A 22,543-nucleotide genomic window follows, 5' to 3' on the forward strand; every position below is an offset into this window, starting at 1 on the left:
AAAAGAGAGTCAGTGGAGATTTCCAAGCAGATGGGAATACAATTAGGTTTATTATTTTAAGAAGGAGCCTTGGGGGTACCTGGATGGCTCAGTTAGTTAAGTGTCTGACTCTTGGCTTTGGCTCAGGTCATGATCTCAGAGTCATGGGATCAAGTCCTGTGTTCAGCTCCATGCTTAGCAAGGAGTCTGCTTGAGATTTTCTCTCCCTCCATCCTCTACCCCCAAGCTCTCTTTCTGTCTCTCTCTCAAATTAATAAATAAATAAAATATTTTTTTTTAAAAAGAAGGGATCTTTGGCAATAGTTGGAAGAATGAGGCTAAAAACTAGGGAGACCCTGGTTTAACCTGGATGTTATAGTATACGAGGTCAGAGGTGATAAGGGCTTAAAGCAATGGAATTGAGAGATATTTTTAGTGTTAGGGCAGACAAGATATAGTCATTAAAAATTGGAAAATAAAGAGATACCAGAATCCAAGATAGTTCTGGGTTGGTGGATATTTTCGTTTGTTAGGGCTACTATATAACAAAGTACTACAAACCAAGTGACTGAATGATAGAAATTTATTTTTTCACAGTCCGGAGACTAGAAATCAGAGATCAAGGTATTGACCATACTCTCTCTGAAAGCTTTAGGGAAGGATTTGTCCTACATCTCTCTCCTAGCTTCTGATATTTCTTTGGCTTTTATTGCATAATTCCAATTTTTTACATGGTGTTCTCCCTGTGTGTGCCTTTTTACATGGTATTATTATTTTTTTATTAAGACACCAACCGGGCAGCCCGGGTGGCTCGGCGGTTTAGCGCCACCTTCGGCCCAGGGTGTGATCCTGGAGACTCGAGATCGAGTCCCACGTCGGGCTCCCTGTCTCCCTCTGCTTATGTCCCTGCCAATATCTCTCTCTGTGTGTGTGTCTCTCATGAATAAATAAATAAAATCTTAAAAAAAAAAAAGACACCAACCAGTCATATTGGTTAGGGTCCCGCCCTACTCCACTATGACCCCTTCTTAACTAAGTACATCTATAATGACCTACTTCCAAATTACATCATATTCTCAGGTACTGTTGGTTAGGACTGCAACATATCAATTTTTAGGGGACACAATTCAACCCATTGCAGTCTACTATCAAGATTGTAGCATAGAAACCCTTCCTGAGTTTCTAACCAGCCTGCCCTGCCCTATGGAATTCAGATTTCAGACTGTAACATCAACTCTTACCTGAATTTTCAACTTGCTATCTTGCCCTATGGATTTTGGACTTGTCAGCTCACAGTTGTATGAGCCAACTCCTTAAAAGCTCTTCGATATAGATACATATATAGATGTAGATATGAATGTAGGTATGGACATTTTCTACTGGTTCTCTTCCTCTAAAGAACCCTAAGTGACATAATGGGGGAGGTTGAGTGCTTATGGAAGGGTAGGAAAGACTTGGAAAAATAAGAGGGACAGTTAAACTCTTGAGAACAGAGCAAGATTCAAGGTCAGAAAGAAGGGAGAAAAGAAAGAAGCAAAAAGAAAGAAAGAAAAGAAAAGAAAGAAAGAAAGAAAGAGAGAGAAAGAAAGAAAAAGAGAAAGAAAGAAAGAAAGAAAGAACGAACGAACGATGTTCTTTGGTTAGAACATTGTGTATTTTCTGAGGTTCTAGGGTATAACTCCATGACTCCCGTATTATTTCTATATCAGCTTGCAAGTTCACAACTAGAGCTCGACCCAACTAACTGCTGATTGCCATGTTGAAAAACAGTGTTCTAAACAAATTGAAAATATTGGTTGGACCATAGGAAATTACCAACAGTTTATAATTTCTTATTTTATGACCGACAATACTAGTAATTTCGTATAACTCAACCTAATATAAATTTGATTATTTAGTTGTGTGGAATCTATTCAGAAATGCAAACTGTATTCTTGAATGCTCTAGGATCTAATCCTTTGTGTGACAGTTTGAGAGAGGTATAGTCCGTGAAATCAGGTGTTGGTCTTTGTCCTGGTTAGGTAGGAGCATTGTGGGTGGGTCACCTGATCGGTACATTTAAGAACATCCATTTAAAAGCAATAGCTAAGAGTAGCTAATAGTTATCTAGTGCAAAAACTGTGAAAATACAGTACTAGTCATCACACTTATATTATCCCCATTCATTTCTCACAGAACACTATGAAATAGGTATTTTACAGTTGGTATTTTACAGTTAAGGAAACTGAGGACTAAAGAGTAGAATGGCTTGCTCTAAATGGTGGATCCAGGAGTTGAGTCTAGGTGTGTCTGAAGAGCCTGCACCCTGGTATCTTAAGTTATATAGTTCTGATATAGTAGCTAGTACCTGAGGGCTGCTTCAAATGGAAACTGTTGTCCAAAGTCCATGAACATGACTAAGGCAGGAAACAGAAACTAATAAGGCAGAGGGTCAAGTACCAGGACTACCAGACAAATTGTATTAAGTAGTTTTCCTGCTGCTTCTACTGTCATGCTTGCTCTTAATTTATTCATTCAAAATATTTATCAAACAGTATTATATAACAGGTATTGATCTAGATAGCTGAAAATCACCTTTGAACAAAAATATAAAGATCTCTGCCCTTGAATAGCTATAATACTAGATGGGGAGACAGAACATAAACAAGAAACCTAATACAAAGAAATTTTATAACATGTTAGAAGGCTATATGTATGCAGTGTAAAAAAAATAAAATATAGGTGAGTAGAGTGGTTCAGTAGTACTGAGGTAAGGTGGGAGGTAGGCAAGTTTCAGTATTGCATAGCATGGGGAGGGCCACCTTTAGTGAAAAAGTATAATTGGAGCATAGCCTTGAAGAAAGTGAAGGGATTAGTCAGGTAGATATCAGAGAGGAGAACATTCTCATCATACTCATTTTTTTAGGTTACCAATCTGTTTAATTTCAAACAAAAAAGTCAGCACTATATAAACAAAAAGGAAAATTTACCTCAAATATCCAAGCCAATAATGAAATCTGAAGTCGTTCACCTCACTAAATTACAAGAAATTTGAATAACAGCAACAAAATGGCACATAAAATGAAGTTTGCCACCTGAGGCAAAGCTTAAAACAAGTAAAAAGTTAGACAAAATGTTACAAAATAACCTTTTCAATAGCCAGTTGCTTGTTCCAAGGACTCTTCGATGGACTGAGTGTGTGTGTGGTCCTTCTCCCCCAAGTCTTCTGTTATGTTGCTTGTTGACCCATCATTTGCTTAAGAGGACACGGCTCCTTCCTTCTCGGGAGACTTGGGGGGGCTCTTGGAGCACAACCTGGACTTGGACTCCCTCTGGGACATGGGCGGAGTTACCTTAATAAAGACACTAAGGCAAGAATATACCTGGCTTTTTCTAAGAACATGCAAACAAAGTGAGGGAGCAGAGGGTGGAAAGGGGGGAATAGTGGGGATGAGGGTAGACTATAAGCAGGAGGCCTCATACATAGCAATGGGCTTTGTAGGTGTGGTCATGACTGGCTTTTACTCTGAGTGAAATGGGGAAGGAGAAAACATCAGGGTTTTGAGAAGAAGAGTGATACGATCTGACATGGCTTCCCAGATTATAAAGATTATTAATATGACTGCTGGAAGTGAAATGAATGAGCCTATAGAGTTTAGAAAGGATTGCTCTGGTTATTTTGTTAAGAACAGCTCTGGAGGGTCAAGAATGGAACCAAGGCAACCTGTTAGAGACTATTTTAGTATTATAGGCAAGGAAGGTTGGTGGTCAAGATTGATGGCAGCAGTAAGGGGAGGTGAGACATCATAGGATTTTGGATATATGTTGAAGGTAGAGTCAGCACAAATGTGAGATAAAATAGGAGGAATCAAAGATGACTGCAAGGTTTTTGCTTGAGCAACTGCATGGAAGAAGCTACCAATTGATATCGATAAAGCTGCAAGTGGAACAGATTTTGGGAGAAACTCATGAGTTCAGCTTTTTTTTTTTTTTAAGATTTTATTTATTTATTCACGATAGACAGAGAGAGAGAGAGAGAGGCAAAGACACAGGCAGAGGGAGAAGGAGGCTCCATGCCAGGAGGCCGACGTGGGACTCAATCCCGGGACTCCAGGATCATGCCCTGGGCCAAAGGCAGGCACCAAACCACTGAGCCACCCAGGGATCCCCATGAGTTCAGCTTTGAATGTGTTGAATGTAATATGTCCATTTGACATGCGTGTGGAGATGTTGAACACAAGGTAGATATATAGCTCTGGAGTTTGGAAAGAGAAGTCCAGGTAGAGATGTATATTTGGGAGGCTTCAACATTAAGATGTTATTAAAACCATAATCACGGGCTATATTACTGAGATTGAGAAGAGAGGAGGCCCCAGGACTGATACCTAGTTCCCCACTCCCCTTCCCTTGGCATTAAGAAGTTAATGAGAAGAGGAGAAATTAGCAAAGGATACCAAGAAGGAATGACCAGAATAGTTGGAAGAATATCAAGGAAGGTTGCCTTGATGTTGGCATGAAAATGGAGTGAAAATCTCACACATATTTTCACTTTCATATCCACTGGTTGAGTGCAGAGGACTCCGAGGACCTGGCCGAGTACAGAATAATGAGGTCCGAGGAGCCCGATAGCTAGATGATGGCAGGAAGCTGAGGCCCTCGCTGCCAACCTGGACTGTCAGGAGGGCAAGAAGTAACATTGTACTGTGTTAGGCCTTTGAGGTTTGGGAGTTTTTTTAACAGCTGTTAGCCTACCCTAACTAACACAAGAACTGTTGCCATTTTAAAGGCGCCAACGTCTCATTTTGAGAGCTTTAGCACATTTTAATTGTTGGTATACACATGAGTGTTAGTCATTATTAATGAGTCATTAAAGAAGTCCTTGTGCTTGGAAAAGCCCTATTTGAAGTAAGGATGTATTTGAAAGCACAAAAATACTATTTTCAAAAAAATGATTTATCATCAGATTTATGCTTTCTTGAGCTAGGTCTGAAAAATTATTCCAGGTTAGGTATTATATCTACCCTGGGTTCCCAGTCTGAGTTGATGAAGGCCAAGTTTCAGCACAGCCTCATCCCATCTTAGACTTCTGGAAACTGGAATGGGTGATGATATGTTTTTGTGACTCACCTTTCATTGGCTCCTGAAAACACCCATTACTGATGGGAAGCTTTCAGGCATATATATTTTTTAATTTATTTTTTTAAAGGATTTTATTTATTTATTCATGAGAGACACAGAGAGAGGCAGAGACAGTGGCAGAGGGAGAAGCAGTCTCCCTGTGTGGGAGCCCATTGTGGGACTCAATTCCAGGACCCTTGGATCACGAACTGAGCCAAAGGCAGACACTTAATCACTGGGCCACCCAGTTTCCCCTGGTAGGTATATTTTGAAAAGCCCATTATTGATAAACCTTTGATCATCTCTTATGGTTAAAGAAGAATGTTTGCCTTCCCCCCAAGTGCAGAGTTAGGAAATGCACTTGGAGAATTGGTTGAAAAAATTAGTGTTGTAAACCTGAGGTTGATACTGTGAGCCCTGTTTGATGCCCTTGAAACCTAGATTATTCATTTTCAGGATTTCAAATTCTCTCCAGACAAGGACAAGTTTGAATATCTATTGCAATGGCTTTTCAATACATGTAGCATGAAATCCAAAGATATTATTGTGACCTGCAGGGCCCAACTTATTCCAGCTTCCTGCTATTTCTCTGCCTCCCTTATGCTGCTTTCCCTGCTGTTCCTAGGGTATGCTACACGTGCTCCCTGATCAGGTCCTCTGTGCTGGCTATTCCTACTCTTCACCCACATGCTCACATGGCTTCTCCTTTCTACGGCCTGGTCTGAGGTCTCCTTGTCCATATTATATCTAAAAATTATAGTTCTCATCGCTGCCTGTCCCTCTTCCCTGATTTATTTTCTTAATAGCATTTATCATTAACCAATATTAAGTTATGTAGTTGTTTCTTTGTTTATTGTCTAGTCTGGTTTTACCCACTAGAATGTAAGGTCCTGAGGGCAGTAACTTTGCTTCCTTCACTGCTGCATCCGTAGCACCAAGAACTGTGTCTGGGACATGGTAGGAGCTAGGTAAATATTTGTTGCATAAATGATTGAATGGGTTCATGAAGGGTTACGGTCATCTGATTTCTCAAAACAGTCTTATCTGACCTTAGGGAAGAGTAATTGTTCATTTTTCACAATATAAAATACCACGATGTTAGCCAACCTAGGTAGGCTTTGAGCATAAGAAATTTTAGAAAATTTGAAAAAAAATGCTTTTGGCTTCAATTCCCCCTATACCATTCCTACCCAGCCCCTATTGCTTCTTTCACATTTTATTTATTCAATAAACATTCAATAAATATATATTAAACATCATTTCTTCCTTAGCCTAATAAAGAAAAAAGCTCCGCCTCTCTGCTGATACTATATTTAGTGGAAATACTACCTTGAATAAGACAAGATTCCTTCAAAGGAGCAAAAACCCATTGGCTGTTGTGGCTTAAAACTTTCCAAGGTCCCAAAAGGAAAAAAACAAGCTCCATCTGCATTAGTTACTATCCAATTTGTAGCCACGGAATCTATCGGTTTTCACATTTCCATATTTTTGAGGCACATTAACAACCATAAGGAAATATATTAAATGTGAAAGCGGTTAGCTATGTGTCAATAGAAAGTCGGCTTCGAAAATGCTTCCTGCCACACCGATTCACAGAGTGCTGACCTACATGATTTCATAAACTCGGTTACCCGCTCGCAAAGTTATCTAGTGCTTAAAATGTAATAAGAGTTAGAGGCTTTTTTCTTTGTTTTCACTGTGAAAAACTGTGTTTCCTTTAGAGGAGCTCACAATTTATATACTGAAAATATATAAAAGAATTATGTGTCAACAAAATGATGTTTAAGGTTTTAAATCATCCTAACAGTCAGCCCTGAGACTTCCTCACTAGACATCTCAGAGACTTTATGAAAGTTTTATTCTACAATTCCCTGCTTGCCTTTACTTTTAGCTGCTTCTTCCAGCTATTCATATAGTTTGAAAAATAGAGTTTATATGCTTTAAGTTGCAAGGCATTTAGAATTTTCATAATCTCTTTATTGTGGCTGAAGCAGTCAAAAAAAATAAAGTCTACTGTTGATAATATTTCACTGTGCTTTTACTAGATTAACTGGAGCAAGAAGCTGGAACTTGTGGCATTTTAAAAAATATTCTATTTTTAAGGAAGCTTTTATTATGAGTAAGATATAGGGTAATTAAATTAGTTTCAAAATGCTTGGTAAAGATCTGGGAGCGGGGTAATAATGAACCTTTATAAAGAACAAATGCTGAAAATATGATTCTTAAGAACAGGAATTTTTGTTTTGTACCTTTCATAGCATGCTGCAATGTGCTAAGCACTTAGTAGGTGATCAATAAGTTCTTGTATAAATTAGTCTATAAAAGTGTAATCACGAATTGTAGTCAGGGTGCCTGTGTGGCTCAGTGGGTTGAGTGTCTGACTCTTGGTTTCAGAACAGGTCATGATCTCAGATTTGTGAGATTGAGCTCCAACCAGCCTCCGTATTCAGCAGGAAGTCTGCTTGAGATCCTCTCCCTCTCTTTCTTTCCCCTTCCTACTTCTGCTTGCTTTCTCTCTCTCTGTCTCTCTTTCTCTAAAATAAATAAGTAAATCTTAAAAAAAAAAAAAGAACTGCATATAGCATCAAATTTCAGGTTCTATATTTTACAAGATAGAGAGGAGTGTGGAAGAACTTCCCTTGCATAATCAATTAAGATGAAGTATATTTAAATGATTGGTGGGACAGTCATACTCTCTTATTGTTTTATATAATTTTTTTTATAGTTAACCTAAGCTTATTGACAGCAGACCCCATCACCTGTCCCTTATGGCCTTGTCCTTTTGGGTTCCTCATTCATGAATTTCCATATCTATTCTATTTAGTGTTTATGATGTTCCAGATACTATATTTGCTTTTTTTTTTTTTCCCTTAAGAAGCTTATAGTTTAGGGGTAAAGACTAATGAGGAAAGAGGAAAATTCAGTGCTGTTTTAATTGGACTCTTACTTACTAGAAGTAAGATTCAGCTCATACTTCTTCATGCGTTACAGAGATTAGTGTAGAAATTGATTATTATTAAAATATAAGCACATGACAACCCAGGGAAAGGTGAGCCTCCTGACTTCAGGAAAAAGCAAGAATTGAAGGTACTTCTGCATCCCAGGGGCTCTGGAATTTCAGTGGTTTCTGAGCAGGAGTTCACAGTTCTCACTACAGTCTCTATTTCTCTGTCTCTTACCCTTCTGCTTACTTGTGGTTTTTGCTCTCTTAAAACTTTTTCTTGTGAGACACCAGTCATGATTTTTCTCTACATGACGAGCTTCCAGAATTTGCTTCTGCTTCTAACTTTTTGTATTTCTTAGTTCAAAATACTTAAAAACATGATAGAATTGGTCTAGCTCATGTTTTTCAAAGCAACCATGGCTGCCCTTTGACCCTTTGTACCTACTCCTGATTTCATCAGCTGCAACAGGGGATAAAATCACATGGTAAGAATAGGTCTGAGAACTATATATTCATCAGAGGCTTCAGGAGGAGGCATAGAATAGGCACTGTGTTGATATGCCTACCTCAAATTTGTCCTTGAAAATACTCGGATGTGATGGTACACAGAATTTCCTACGGTTACAGAATTGGACAACTTGGCCAAGTCTGAGAATAGTCAGAGCATATCACTTATGGAAGATGACACTTAAGCAGTGGCAGTAGAATTTAGTCAGAGATAGCTAGGCAAAGAAGGAATGGAAAGCTCTATTAGAGAACATAGCATGAGCATAGAATACGGGCAAGAAGAAAGAAATTTTTCAGGGATGAACCATGTGGAGTTTAATCTTCCTGAAACTGGAACAGTTAAGCCCAGAATGGTGGGAAGTAAGAACAGAGCAGACAGGACCTGCTTGGAATACACAGTGAAAGTAATAGGAACCATTGTCTTATGCAGGGGAATGGCAAGGTCACATTTACATTTTAGATACCTCATCCTGAGGGTAGATGGGAGATGTATATGAACACAGTAGGACAGGAGGCAGAGATACAAGGTAGGAAGAAAATTTGGGTAAGAAATCTAAAGAATCCCAACTGGAAAATGCAGGTAGAAGTAAGAAGTAATATATTGCAGAAATATCACCTGAATAAAATCAAGTATACTTGGTAACTAATCCAGATGTGATGGGTGATAGAGAAAAGCCCAGGCTTCAGTTTAACAACATTTGTGGATGGTGGTGTCATAGTTGAGATGAGTAAGAAACAAAGGAGACTAATACTGGGGGAAGGGTGTTGGGAGAGAGTTGAGAAAGAAGGAGCTGATAAGTTGGAGGTGCCTGGGGAGCAGGTATGGAAGAAGTAAATGAGCCAGAATAAGAGGAAGAGAAATAGCATTTTAATTAATGAAGTAGTCCATCCAGCTTTTCTTCATATCCCTGAAAGAAAGTACAGCTGGCAGTTGAATAGGTGGGGCAAATGTGAAAGACAGAAATTAACAACAGTTCATCCAAAAAGATATGTAGAATCATTCTCTTAGTCACAGATGACTACACCATTCCAAGAACCATGTGCTCCCAACCTAAGACCTTGCTGGATCTCCAGTGAAATCTCTTTCTTTTGATCCTGATGATGTAGTAAGAAAGTATTCATTAAATTAATAGGAAAGGGTAGCTTGGGACACTAGGCATTTCACTGTCCTTTGAATCTACCCCTTGGTGTACTCTAGTAATAATGTAGAAGACAAAATTTGCTTACTGCCTGCAAATGAATTTGAAAAATTAAAGAATTACTTAGGACAATGAAGTAAGTGGGAAGCACTGGGGTTAACAAATAAAAGAAGAAAAAGGTCAAACTACTAAAGGAATAGAATAAATGACTGGTTTACTTTAGATGACAACAGCAGAAAAAGGTCATAGTGAAATACAGATTGAACAGGAGTCAATAATGTAAAAAAAGCAAGGGTAATATTAAAATATCTAAACCCATCATAATATTGAAAGCTCTAAACAGAAGGATTGCATATAAGAACAAGCAGAGATTCAGCTTCCTGGGAAGTCAAATTCCTAATCAAATCCTGTATCTGTTAAAGTTCTTTGGTTCTTACTGACAGAGTCGACACTGGATATGATTTAGGATGATTTCAGTTATAAATAATAGAAAATTAAAATCAAAATGGCTTCAACAAGAAAGGGAATCTACTGCTTCATGTAACTAAAAAGTTGAAGCTTCAAACCTCTTTAAGGAGGTGATTTCTTTTTTTTTTTTTTTTTTAATTTTTAAAATTTATGTATGATATTCACACACAGAGAGAGAGGCAGAGACACAGGCAGAGGGAGAAGCAGGCTCCATGCACTGGGAGCCCAACGTGGGACTCAATCCTGGGTCTCCAGGATCGCGCCCTGGGCCAAAGGCAGGCGCCAAACTGCTGCGCCACCCAGGGACCCCCAAGGAGGTGATTTCTTTGTTTTCATCACAGTTATCACAGTGTTGACCTCATCCTGAGACTAATTCCTCTTGTGATGGGCAGATAGATCCTGGTACTGAAAAATTAGGTTTTCATGCTTTACATCCAATGAGAAAGAACAAGTTTTAAGATAATTCCTACAGAAGAGAGAGGTAATCTTGTTCCTAGACTTTCCAACAAACATGTCTTCTATTTGGGCCCACATCCAGTTACAGCCCATTTCTGAACCATTTGCTATGGCCAGAGGGAGGAGATGTGATACTTAGCTTGAGTCAATCAAGATCCACCCCCAGAAAGAGAGAGATGAAGTGAATTCCACGTCAAATCCATGGCTTGGATGTCCAGGGCCCTGTTAGGAAGAAGCAAGGGGTGGGAGGCTGCATGTGGGAGATACTACCAGCCAATGTCTTCCACACTATGAAGCAGGAAAGAAAGTTTCTGGGAACCTGAAAGGTTTGCTCAGCCTGATGCTTCAGGTTCCTGAGGGAAAGGCCAGAGAATCTACCTCGGATATAGGACAGCAACTATGTCAGCTCCTACAGTCTGGGGGCCAAGGTAACAGGGACCAGATAACAGTCCAGAGCATGCTGCCAGAATGAATGGACCGATCGTTTTTAGACTCTTGTTTTACTTTGCATAACAGTATAAGTCATAGTAGAGAGAGTCGGCCAAGCTTGGTTGAGGTGCTCACAACTCAGCTAAAAGAGGTCAGAGAACCTTAACTGCTGGTCCCAAGAGAACTCTTCCTAATGGAGGAGAGAGAATTATTCCTTAGGGCACCAAGGTCGTTTTCTAAATAAAGGGGGAAAGGAGTCTGGGTTGTCCCCCCAAATTGTCCACCACAAGTATTATTATATTCCAAATATAAAAGGGATATAACAAACTTAGAATGGCAGAATTAAGTAAAGAAGATAAGTATAGGACAAGTACTTTTTGAGAGAAAATGTGCTATTTAACAAATTTTTATGGTGCGCCTAATGTATGCAATGTGCTATATTGATATAAAGATTTATATGATACCCTCTCTACCTTTCTGGACTTTGCAGTGAATTTTAGAGCTAGGAGGAAAGGAACTTAAAGTTCATGTAATCTGACATCTTATATTTAAGGTAAAGGGAACAAGGTAAAGAAAGGTCAAATCGTGAATTTTGACACAGCATTATTCTAAACTATCTGCAGTCTTTCTCTGATGCTTTATCTATCCACTTGTTTTGGCAATGGTCATAAACAAAATAAACTTCAGAGAAAGAACCCAGAATTATCTCAAGTTGGAGATAAGGCTGAGAAGTGATTGGAATGTCTTCTTCTTTATCATCAAAAGGGCCAAGTCAGAACCCATTATTAAGACTCTAGTTGTTCGAAGTCACTTTAAAACAAGAGTCACCAGTTGGAGGAACAAGAATATTTGTCCCAAGGTCTTCCAGTAGACACATGGTGGCTGTGAAGGCTGCATGCTTGGAGCTTCTTTCCTGAGGAGTAAAAAAAAAAAAAAAAAAACCAACCTAAGTTAAATTAAATTAAAAATAAAATAACTCCGTAAGACTTACATAGAGTTATAGCCCCAAATAGAAGAAGGTAAGAGGGGCAGGTTCTCTGATTTTTACAGGTCCCTTCTGCTCCTCAGATTCTGCAGCTTCAGGCTCCTTATTTGCATTTTAGTTCAAGAAATGCTTTTTTTTTCATATGCTCCTTTTAATCCATTTGCTACTGTAGTACATTTAAACATCAGCAGATGGGGCCCTTGGTTCCTTTGAAGAATGTCAGGCTTGAATGTTGTTAACGTCTGCGGTCCACATGAATTTTTCTTGTTGTTTTACAGCATGTTAAATTTGCACACTCTTTATAGTTCACAAACCTTTATTTAATCAAGAAAAAGAAAACTCACTAATGACAAGAAATTCTTTTTCCCTCTTCCACTGTTCTATAGGGATAAGTTAGATCTGTTTAGAGATGGAAAAATGAATATAATGTAATACCCAGACAACAGCATCTTTGAAAGGACAAGAGAAGTCAATGTCAAAATTAATCTGTTGTCCTCAAGTCGGGCAGCTGTGTGGGAGGCTTTCACTGCATGGGACCACAGGTGACAGGTCGCATCCAAGTTACCTTCATTCTGGATTACTTTCTTTTTGCTTTCCTGAATTTCATTTTATGAAGGCATTGTGTGAACTGGCTGGTTTTGAGCACTCACCAATGATCATCATTTTTTTTAAGTGACGTTTGTCGATAGTCCATAAAGAGAGCAACCGGTCATCTGGTCCTTGCACCTATTTAAGTGGGTAAGTTGCCGCTTCTTCAACGTGAAATCCTTTCCTGGGAAAAATGTAACAGCCCTCTAAGGAAGGAGTGTAGTTTGCAGGGCAGAAGAGATGGTAGTAGCATTCTGTCCTCCTGGAGTCCTCAATTTTCTGCCTGGCTTTTTAACCAGAACTTGTTCTGAGAATTAATCACTGTTTCTCTTTTGTCCCCCAAAATGGGGTGACCAAGAATTTTATTTTTGGCAGAGTACCGTGAGATATCCAGAGCAAAAATGTGTTTATGTGTGAAGCTTGATTATGTAAATACTTATTTCAGTGTGCTTACTGCATCTCCGATTAGTATGATTTAATTGATAGATTGAAGGCATCTTCCTTTGTGTAATTAATATTTGTGTTGTAAATAAGCTCCTATGCTTGGACAGATCTTAATAGCAGATTTAAAACCCTGTAGGAAGACTAAGGGTATATCACTGAGAGAAGAGAGAAAATTGGGCCTCCTTTTGTCATTATTCTGAGTTTAAACAAATGGGGCTGTTTTCCAACATTACTGACACCTCTTAAGAACTGATATTTTAGCTCGAAAGACCGCCTATATATTTTAAGGTACATTACAGATCATGCTCATTTCCAAATTCAGGTCTTAAATAGCTCATAAATCGGTGAGAACGAAGTGTCTTCATTGATAACATTCTCTATATTTTTATAAATTTGCAACCTAATGTGGCAAATTGGGATGCAGTTTGCAGATTTAGGATTTACAGAGTTTACACTGATGAGACTAATGTATTACTTCTGGGTAGAGATGATGTTTGCCTGTGGTTTGCCTGAAGCCAATTTTAGGGAGGAATTGTTCAGGGCTCCTCTCCTTTTGTGCTGACATGCTAAGTGATATATACGGAAATTGTGTGCACTACTTGTGCCCTAGTCTGAAGAACTGCTTGTGGGCAAATTTCATTAGTACTTGATTAGTACTTGTGCTAATTAAGCCAGGCACAATTTTGCCTCCAGTCCTAGTATGATGAGTTAAGGCTGGACTGAAAACGTGGCCCTAAATGCATATGTTGGAAGCCCATAAAGCCCATATAATCCCACAGAGAATTCTCACTCGACTCCCCCATTAAGGGTCTGAAAAAGTGGAACAGAGCACTCGGTTTCCAGTGCAATTTGAGTTCACCCAGATATGTGATATGCTAATGTTTAGATTAAGCAGATGGCAAGGAAGGCAGTTGTTAGTTGAGGATTGTTTTCCCCTTTCTGCATATTATTTTCAAACAAACAGCTTAAGAGGTAAGTTACTCTACCTCCTTCCTTCTCTTCTCCTTGAATTAAAAAAAAAAAAAAGTTAGAAATCCCTGGTTATATTATTATCATCCGACATGCCTAAGTGCACTCATCTTATTTGGGATATGGTGTAAGAGTGATATCCACCGTTTGGTGAGTTTTCTGCCTTTTTAATTTTTTTTTTAATCACTTTGTTCAAAGAAAAGGGAAATAGGGCTTGGCTGAGGCGAGGAAGGGAGAGGAGGTGAATTTGGAAACAAAAGCTGCTTGGAACAGAAGAACAGATGTTATGCCTCCATGTCCTAGTCTAATTTCTCCTCGGGGCTTGGCAGTGCTGGCCCCGATTCTTGATTCTCCTGCTTTTCTGTGGTCCTCCTCCTCCTCTTTCTCCAAAAGCTTCCTCCCCATACTACTTCCCTTGCAATTTTGGAGTTTTCCACGTGAGTTTTTTTTACATACATTATGATATGGCATCTTTAGTCACTTTATTAAAAAAAAAGTCTCATAACCTTCAGAATTTCCCTGGGCTTGCTCGACCTCTCACAAATGAAAAGGTGGAGTTTTAAGTATCAGGTTTATCATTTATAGAATCATAAAATTTTAGAGCCAGGGCCAGAAAGAGATTTTCAAGGCTCTGGAGTGGCGGGAAAAGGTAGTGGTAGGTGCCCTAAAGGCAGAGACAGAAAGAGGCCTGGAGGTGAGGAAGTTTTTGGAGGTTTGTTTTTTTTATTTGTTTGTTCTTAATGCATTTCCTTTGGGGATTTCTCCAGAGACCGCAAAAAAATATTTAACTGCTTTTCAATTATGTTTGATGCTTGGCTGACCTTTCTTTGAACGCAACTCTGCTTTCATAGGCTTCAGGGCCAATTGGCTCAACTGGGTTAAGAACAGATCTGCAAAACCTACCCTTACTTAGACCCATCTTCTTTCTCCTCTTACCTGGGAAAGTGTCCCTCCTTTCAGCCAAGACCAGCCCCTTTGTGGCTGTCTGGATCTTTCTACCCTTTCTGAGTTCTCAAGAACATGGTTACCTCTCGCCCTTCCCTGTTTTATCAATTTGTCCTTCTTTGTTAGATTATTATGCTTGGCCTACAAAACTCAGCAGGCATGATGCCTGGACCATACATTTACCTTCTGGTGTCTTCTTCTTTTTTCCACTCTCCTTTTTAGCAATGCTTCTTGAATGTTGACTATTTTCTTGATTTTTCTTACCTCCTACTTGTAGCTCCAACACATTCTAATATGGCTTCAGATCCCTTTAATTCACTGAAACTACTCTTGATGAGGCATATAGTTTCTTGGTAATGACAGATCTGGATCATATTTTTCTGTTTTCATCTTGTCTTTTTAGCAGCTGCTTACACACTAGAGCAAGGCCCAGTCCCTCTTGAGGAACTTCTCTCGGAGTTTCCATGGTGCCACATTCTCCTGTTTTCTTCTAACCCCTCTGGCTCTTTTATCTCATTCTTCCCTTTGGACAGAAACTAATGTCTATTTTATTCAGTGAACAAATTACATATAAGGTGTAATACTGAGTCTGGTATATAGTAGGCTCTCAAAAAATATTGGTTGAATAAGTAAACTAGATAACTTCAGTTTAATAGGCATCATGCTTTCTACTCTAGAGATGAGCTGTGCAATATGGTAGCCACTAGCCATTTGCAGTTATTTAAATTAAAGTTTAAATTAAAGTTAAATAAAGTTAGGGATCCCTGGGTGGCGCAGCGGTTTGGCGCCTGCCTTTGGTCCAGGGCACGATCCTGGAGACTCGGGATCGAATCCCACGTCAGGCTCCCGGTGCATGGAGCATGCTTCTCCCTCTGCCTATGTCTCTGCCTCTCTCTCTCTGTGTGTGTGACTATCATAAATAAATAAAAAAAAATAAAAATAAAAAGTAAATAAAGTTAAATAAAGTTAAAAATTCCATTCTTCAGTCATGCTGTCCAGATTTCAAGTGCTCAATGGCCACCTGTAATTAGTGGCTACCATCGTGGACAGTGCAAAATTTTAGAACATTTTCATCATTGCTGAAAGTTCTATTGGCTCATAAAAAAAAGTACCACTTTTTCTTATGGTCAGCCTCATAGGGTTGTTGTAGCATTTGAGGAGATTGATATACATAAAGTATATATGTTTATTATTGTTCCCGGCGCAAAGGGAGAACTCAGTGACAGCTGTTCTTGTTGTTATGTATATCTTCAGGATGAAGATGCATGTTCACAATCTGTTCTTCTATTCCATCAGTGCTTTTGAGCCCTGGTGTCTCTCTCTTTTTTTTAAAACATACCAACAGTGAGTATGAGGAGCCACTCATACTAGGCAAATATGTCAGGAGAATGGGTTTAGAAATGAGAGAATCTTGAAGAGTAGGATTAACCTGGCAAAGTTTGGTACAGAATGAGTATAATCTTCTAAGATGATGCATTTTCAGGTTGGATCTCTGTATTTATGATGGCCACACCTAAGAAAGGTTGGCTGGAGTAGCTTTCACTGGGAGTCTACATGCTCCTCCATGAATTATAGGGTCACGTATTTGTTCTCTTTGGGCTGACTACACAAGGAAATGTATTGTTTTTCCCCAACTGGAAGAGTGCCTGATAGAACAACAGACATCACAGATTTGCCAGTGCTTCTCTAGCGGATCTTACAAGTTTCTTTATAAAGATACTGTCCAGGGCAGCCCGGGTGGCTCAGTGGTTTAGTGCTGCCTTCAGCCCAGGTTGTGATCCTGGAGATCCGGGATCTAGTCCCACTTCAGGCTGCCTGCATGGAGCCTGCTTCTCCTTCTGCATGTGTCTCTGCCTCTCTCTCTTACTCTGTATTTCTCACGAATAAATAAATAAAATCTTAAAAAAAAAAGATACTGTCCAATCATTTCCCTGTAATATGTCGATAACTACCCACAATTTTCAGTTTCATTGCAGGAATGCTGGAGAGTTAACTAACCTATCTTTGCAGGGACTGACAGTCTCTGAAGAAGCACTTCTGCAAGTACTTGTCACTTGTAGTTTGACATTTCTGACTCACTGGGCCCCATAAGCATGGAGTCAGAAATTCCTTTAGGGAGGATTTACATTTCACAAATTTTAGAATAGGTCTGATTATTATTTGTAGTCTCAGATTCAGATTTCCTTCTTTATTAGAGACTTACTCCGTCCTGGTCAGCAGTAGTTTCTATGAAGGGAATTGGTTTGTGAAGTTTAAACATAGAAAGTGGCTCTGACACACCTGTTTAGGGATTTATTCATTTCACAAGTGCAGTAATTTGAGCAAATCACATGTGAAACATTAAAAAAAAAAGTCCATTAGTAGCAAGAGCCCCTGACTGCCTCTATTGCTGCTCTACATAGCATCAGACTCAGCTGCTATTAGATTCCACTAATGAGCTGCTTCATCTTCAAAAGTTCTTATGGTCAGCTTTTTTTTTTTTTTTTAATAAATTAAAGTGTTTTAATTCAATTTGATATCTACTGGAAACAGAAGATTGACTCATTTTTGCATTGTTTTTTGTTTTGTTCAGATATGACTACAAATGACTAATTTCCACATTTCTACCATTTCCATTATCTTCCTGGTCTATGAACCTGCTTAGTTCACTGGGTTAAGATTTGAAACCGATGGATACTCCAGCCCATGGCCCTGTGAAGCCCTCTAACCTACCTGATGGCACTGTCACAAAGGGGAACAACTAAACATCTGTAGATCATGGCAAACCTTGTCTGAAACACAGCTCAGGGCTTGCCCTTCTCAAGATGGGTTACTACACTATCTTCTTTTATCAAAAGTAGCATACTCTCTAGGCTTTAACTGTACAAAATTGAGGTTACAAATGAAATTACAGCCTTAATTTTTTACTGAGCACCACAAAAGATGGTTTTCTAAGTGAAAAAAGATTAGTAAACCTTTGTCTCTTTCCTGTCTCTCCTGATAATCCCATCAATACTCACCTTTTAAAAAAATAAAAGGTAATTTTATGATTTGACGTGTATGGAATGCCCTGTGTATAGACCTAAGACATTAAAAAGATAAAATGTTTCCTTCTCTATTGCTGAAATAACCAATCAAAGAAAAGGAAGACTGACCAACTGCAGCCGGCTTCCTATGGGGAATATTTTAAAGACTCCCATAATGGGATTTTTAGTTCCAGGAACAAAGAGTTAGTTCATTTAAATGATTATTACTTTGTCATCTCATTTGCTTTTTTTTTTTTTTTTTTGCTTCCACAGTTTTTTTTTTCTTTTTCTTTGAGCCACTGTTTCCGTCCTTACTATTTACAATTTCTTTCAAGTGAGATCAAATGGGATTGCACTTCCTGTTTCGTGGGGGTTGGCTCCGCCATTGAAAATTATGAGTGCCAAGCAGAGAGAATCGGGTAACTAAAGGGAGATTTCTCCCTTTAGAAGGAAAAGCTGCATTTTAGTTGAAAAGGAAAGACAATGCAGCTGTTTTGAGTAGCTTACATCTTTAGAAATGCTAATGAATGTGATTGAATTTCACTGAAAGTGGGGCTGAACAGTTCAAGTCAAAAAGAAAAAGGAGTTTTGAGGAACTAGTTTCATTTAGAGACAAAGATCTTATTTACAGTAACTTTATCCTAAGATCTCCATTTGCAGTGCTCCTAATTTAAAAATATAGAGCCAAAGCAAAAATGTCCACCTAAGCTTTTGGCTCTTATCAGTTTTCTCTAAATGTCTTCTTTGGGAAAAGCATTGTTCTCTAGTAATAATAAGTTCAGGAAATTTGGTGTCAGATTTTACTAGTCCTTCCTCATTTAATTGAATAGGGCATGTGAAATGAAGAAACAATGCAGGCAGGCAAAGGAGACACTTGCCCCTGGTGAAGAGCTGGTGGTAATGCTGAAGGGAAACTTGGGAGCAGGGGAGCTGTGTAATTACCTAGGATTACAGTTGTTATTCTTCATTATACATGGATTTTTAAGGATAACAATTGATCTATCCATCTAGGCAACAAGCTCTCCATTTTGTAGGGATTTGGAGGAAGTCTTAGATATTGTTAAATAACAATAATTCAACTGAGTAAATTTGAAGATCTAATTGGCTTTATTCAAAGATTCATGAATTGGGCAGCATCCCACCTAGTAAGTGTAGAGGAGTTCCACCAAACTGTAGAAAAGGAAAGGTTTTTAGAAACAGAAAGGGATTGGAGAAAGGAAAGATTAACAAAGAGTGCATTGTTTCCAGCAAGGTCCCTTCCTAAAGGGAATAGAGGCATCTACTGGCAGATTATTTCACAAGTGCTGACCAGGTAATTTTATGTCAACTTGTTAAAGGTTGCCTTCCTTGGAGGTAGAAAATGCAGTTGAGTTGTGTATTCAGTCTTGGTTTTTGGTTCTGGGGTTTAGCACAAGAACTCCATTTTGGGCCTGCTGTCTCCTTTTTAACAGTATCTGTAGTTGGTAAACTTAGTTTGTTTTGTATTGTTAGCCTTCCTACAGAGATTATGCTCATGGCTGGGTGGTAATGAAGTGTCTAAAATCAAAGATGGCAGGAAAGATAGAAAGTAGGGGACTAAAGAAACCTCTGATCTTAACATAACTCAGGCCCTTCTTCCTAATTTCTGGCTTAGGTTTCTCTTTAGTCGTATTTTCTTTGTCTTTTTCTCCATCTCTTCCTTTACCTGAATTAGTTCAGAGTGAGTAAAATAAAATATTGAAATAAAGAATTTGGAGCGGGGAGGCACCTGTGTGGCTCAGTGGTTAAGCATCTGCCTTTGGCTCAAGTTGTGATCCCAGGATTCTGGGATTGAGTTCCACATTGGGCTCCCTACAGGGAGCCTGCTTCTCCCTCTGCCTCTGTCTCTGCCTCTCTCTGTGTCTGTCATGAATAAATAAATAAAATCTTTTTAAAAAAAAAAAAATTTCGAGGGATTATTCACATCTGTCTGCCCCTATCATGGATGGGGGTTTTTGCCTGTCTTTGGTGTTTTGACACTGATGGAACCTTGATACTTAGAACAGTGCCTGGCCCTCAATAAATATTTGTGAAGGAAGGCAAGAGAAATCTTGCTGGTAACTTGCTATTTCACTTTTATGCTACCATTAGTCTAGGTGGAGTTACTATACCTAGGGACACCTGGTTTTGCTTAGACATGATAAGAGCTCAGTAAATACTAAAAGAAAGAAGGAAGAATGGTTAGAGTTAGCTTCAAGCAGGTTGACACCAATCTACTTGTTTAGGTGATAACCTCAGAAAAATAACTGAAATATTGTGCATGAACATGCTTTTACATCCTCAACATTAAGTACGTAAAATACTCCCTGCATTTTGGACAACTGCATTGCTTAAAAATAAATACAGCTTTGCTTTATCTGCTTTGAATGGTAGGGCTGCAAGTGTCTTTTAGACTATACAAGCATTTGGTAGCACTCTGGTGTCATGTATAGTTGTGTTAAAAGATGAGAATATTGATGAAGATCCTTAGAAGAATTCCTTAGTGTACATAGAAATATTTAAATGGAAATCTTTGTCTATACTATACTGAAACTTAATCTGAGTAAATTTGCATTTAAATCTATATGCAGTGAGGTTTGGGAATGTAGTTTTCTTGCCTATGAGAAGTAGTTTACATTGGACCAAAGAAACTTATATTTCCTTGTCCCTTCATTCATTCTCTGAACAAACACATGAGAGGCTACGCAGTATAAAACACATCATGATAGACCAAAGGAGAAAAGGAATGCATCTAGAATGATTTTCACTGTCTTTCAAAGTGCACTGTTTTACAACTCCATCTTAAAATTCCTGAAATCTTTTAGACTCTATGCTATGATCAGGCCTGGTTATTTTCATCAACAACTCTGATGGTGGAATTGAGAACATGTGCTCTAAAGATCATTGAGGCCTAGTTGAGTGAACTTGGAGTTGGAATGCTATGTATTAAAAGAGTTTTGGAGATCAAATTTAGAGTTCTATATGCTCTTGACAAAATGGAGAAACGAGAGAGGTAAAGAGGGTACAAGTCAGTGAAAAGAGTAGGCACCTGGGAAACAAATAGACATAGTCACTGGTGAATCTGGCTGGAAAGTTCTGCTAGGCAGAGGGGCACAATCAACTAGAAGCAGATGGGCAATTCAGCAAGCATGCCAATGGGGGAGGATAAGAATAGAGGAATTTCAGAATAACCTTCTTTAACAGAGAGGGGCAGGGCAGGGAATCTTTGAAGAAAAATTCATTGGTTAGGATCCAGAATGGGTCTTCTCTTTACAAGGGCAAATTTAGAAAGATCAATTGTAAAGAATCTAAAGTGAGATTCTCATTCAGTGCAGGAGAACAAACTATAAAGCTCCCAATACATTGCAAGAATTTGATTGGTGTGTTAAAATTTTTTTCCATAGCTGGTTAAAATTTATTCATATTTACTTTTTTACCAGATTGATTAAATAGGGAAGTGAAGAGAGGATGGGAAACAGCAGGAATGTTATAGGCAGAGAATTTTGGAGAAAGAAATCCCTAATTCCTGAAATAAATGTTATTTAGCCAGAAGAAGTATGTTGAAGTTAGGCATGAAAAATAGCCAACTTCTCTTTGTCTCTAGTGATGATAATAGGGGCTATCGTACCATGTGAAGGTAAAATTTATCAGTTAAAAAGGTTGGATCAAGGATCCCTGAAGAGATTATGGCATCCCATCTCTAGTTGCCTTTAAGAACACAATTCTTGCCTCAGGTATGGTTTTACCCCAGGACACGGAAGCGCACACCTGCTGTCTTGTAGGCTTTCTTTATAACTCTGTGATTTCTGTGAATTGAACTTGTTGGGAAACCACATCAGAAACCAGAGATAGCTGAGCTTGAGTAACAACATGGGTGAAAGGCAAGGTGGAGAGCCTGAACAGTAGAATCTGATAGCAGGGTCTAAGCGTCTGCCTAAAGGTCCTACTGTGATGCTAGTCACCCCACAAGGCACATTCACCTGCGTGAAGGTCTCATGTGACAACCGCTCATTGACCAGAAGGCGAACAAGAGTATGTTTACAAAACTACATCTACATGGGGTCTTTATGTCCAGGACAGTCAAGGGAAATTCACCAGCATTTGCTTTTATCATTAGATATGAGCGGGTCCTGCTCATCCTCTTTAAGCCAAACCTGACAGTTCTCCCTGGTTTTGTTGTCTTCAGCTGCTTTTGGAAAGCTACTTTGGTGTTTGGAACTGTTGCCAACCTTTTTCAGTATAAATTAAAAGTCACAAGGCTTTGCCACTTCTCTGCATGTGTTAAAGAGTTGCAAAAAGCCATTCTGAGTTCACTTTCCTTAAAGAGTCCTTTTTATTATTCACATCGAAACTGTCAATTCAAAAAGGCTTGTTATAAATGGATTAATTTATGGCAAGATTGTTGATTGACAGGAAAAAGTTTGTTATGTATGGATTTGACATCACAACCATGCATAGCCAATTTTCCCACTAACAGCTTCTTTATGGAAGAATTCTTCCAGCCACATTGCATAAACAGCTGTTGGAAACACCTTTGCATCGATCATTTGTAATAGTTTATTAAAGTGGTACCTGGCAACATGTCTATACA

At 38.8% G+C, this 22,543-nt stretch overlaps 1 long non-coding RNA gene across 1 annotated transcript in view; it reads left to right on the top strand.

Moving 5' to 3' along the window:
* The first annotated feature begins 12,352 nt into the window (after window positions 1–12,352).
* LOC140598384 (uncharacterized) overlaps window positions 12,353–22,543 on the top strand; it is a 386,651-nt gene continuing 376,460 nt past the window's right edge. The window contains exon 1 of the long non-coding RNA XR_012000783.1: window positions 12,353–12,742. This is a non-coding gene — a long non-coding RNA (uncharacterized lncRNA). The remainder of the gene's footprint in view (window positions 12,743–22,543) is intronic.

Source organism: Vulpes vulpes, chromosome 3, assembly GCF_048418805.1.
Source record: "Vulpes vulpes isolate BD-2025 chromosome 3, VulVul3, whole genome shotgun sequence".
Classification (NCBI taxonomy): domain Eukaryota; kingdom Metazoa; phylum Chordata; class Mammalia; order Carnivora; family Canidae; genus Vulpes; species Vulpes vulpes.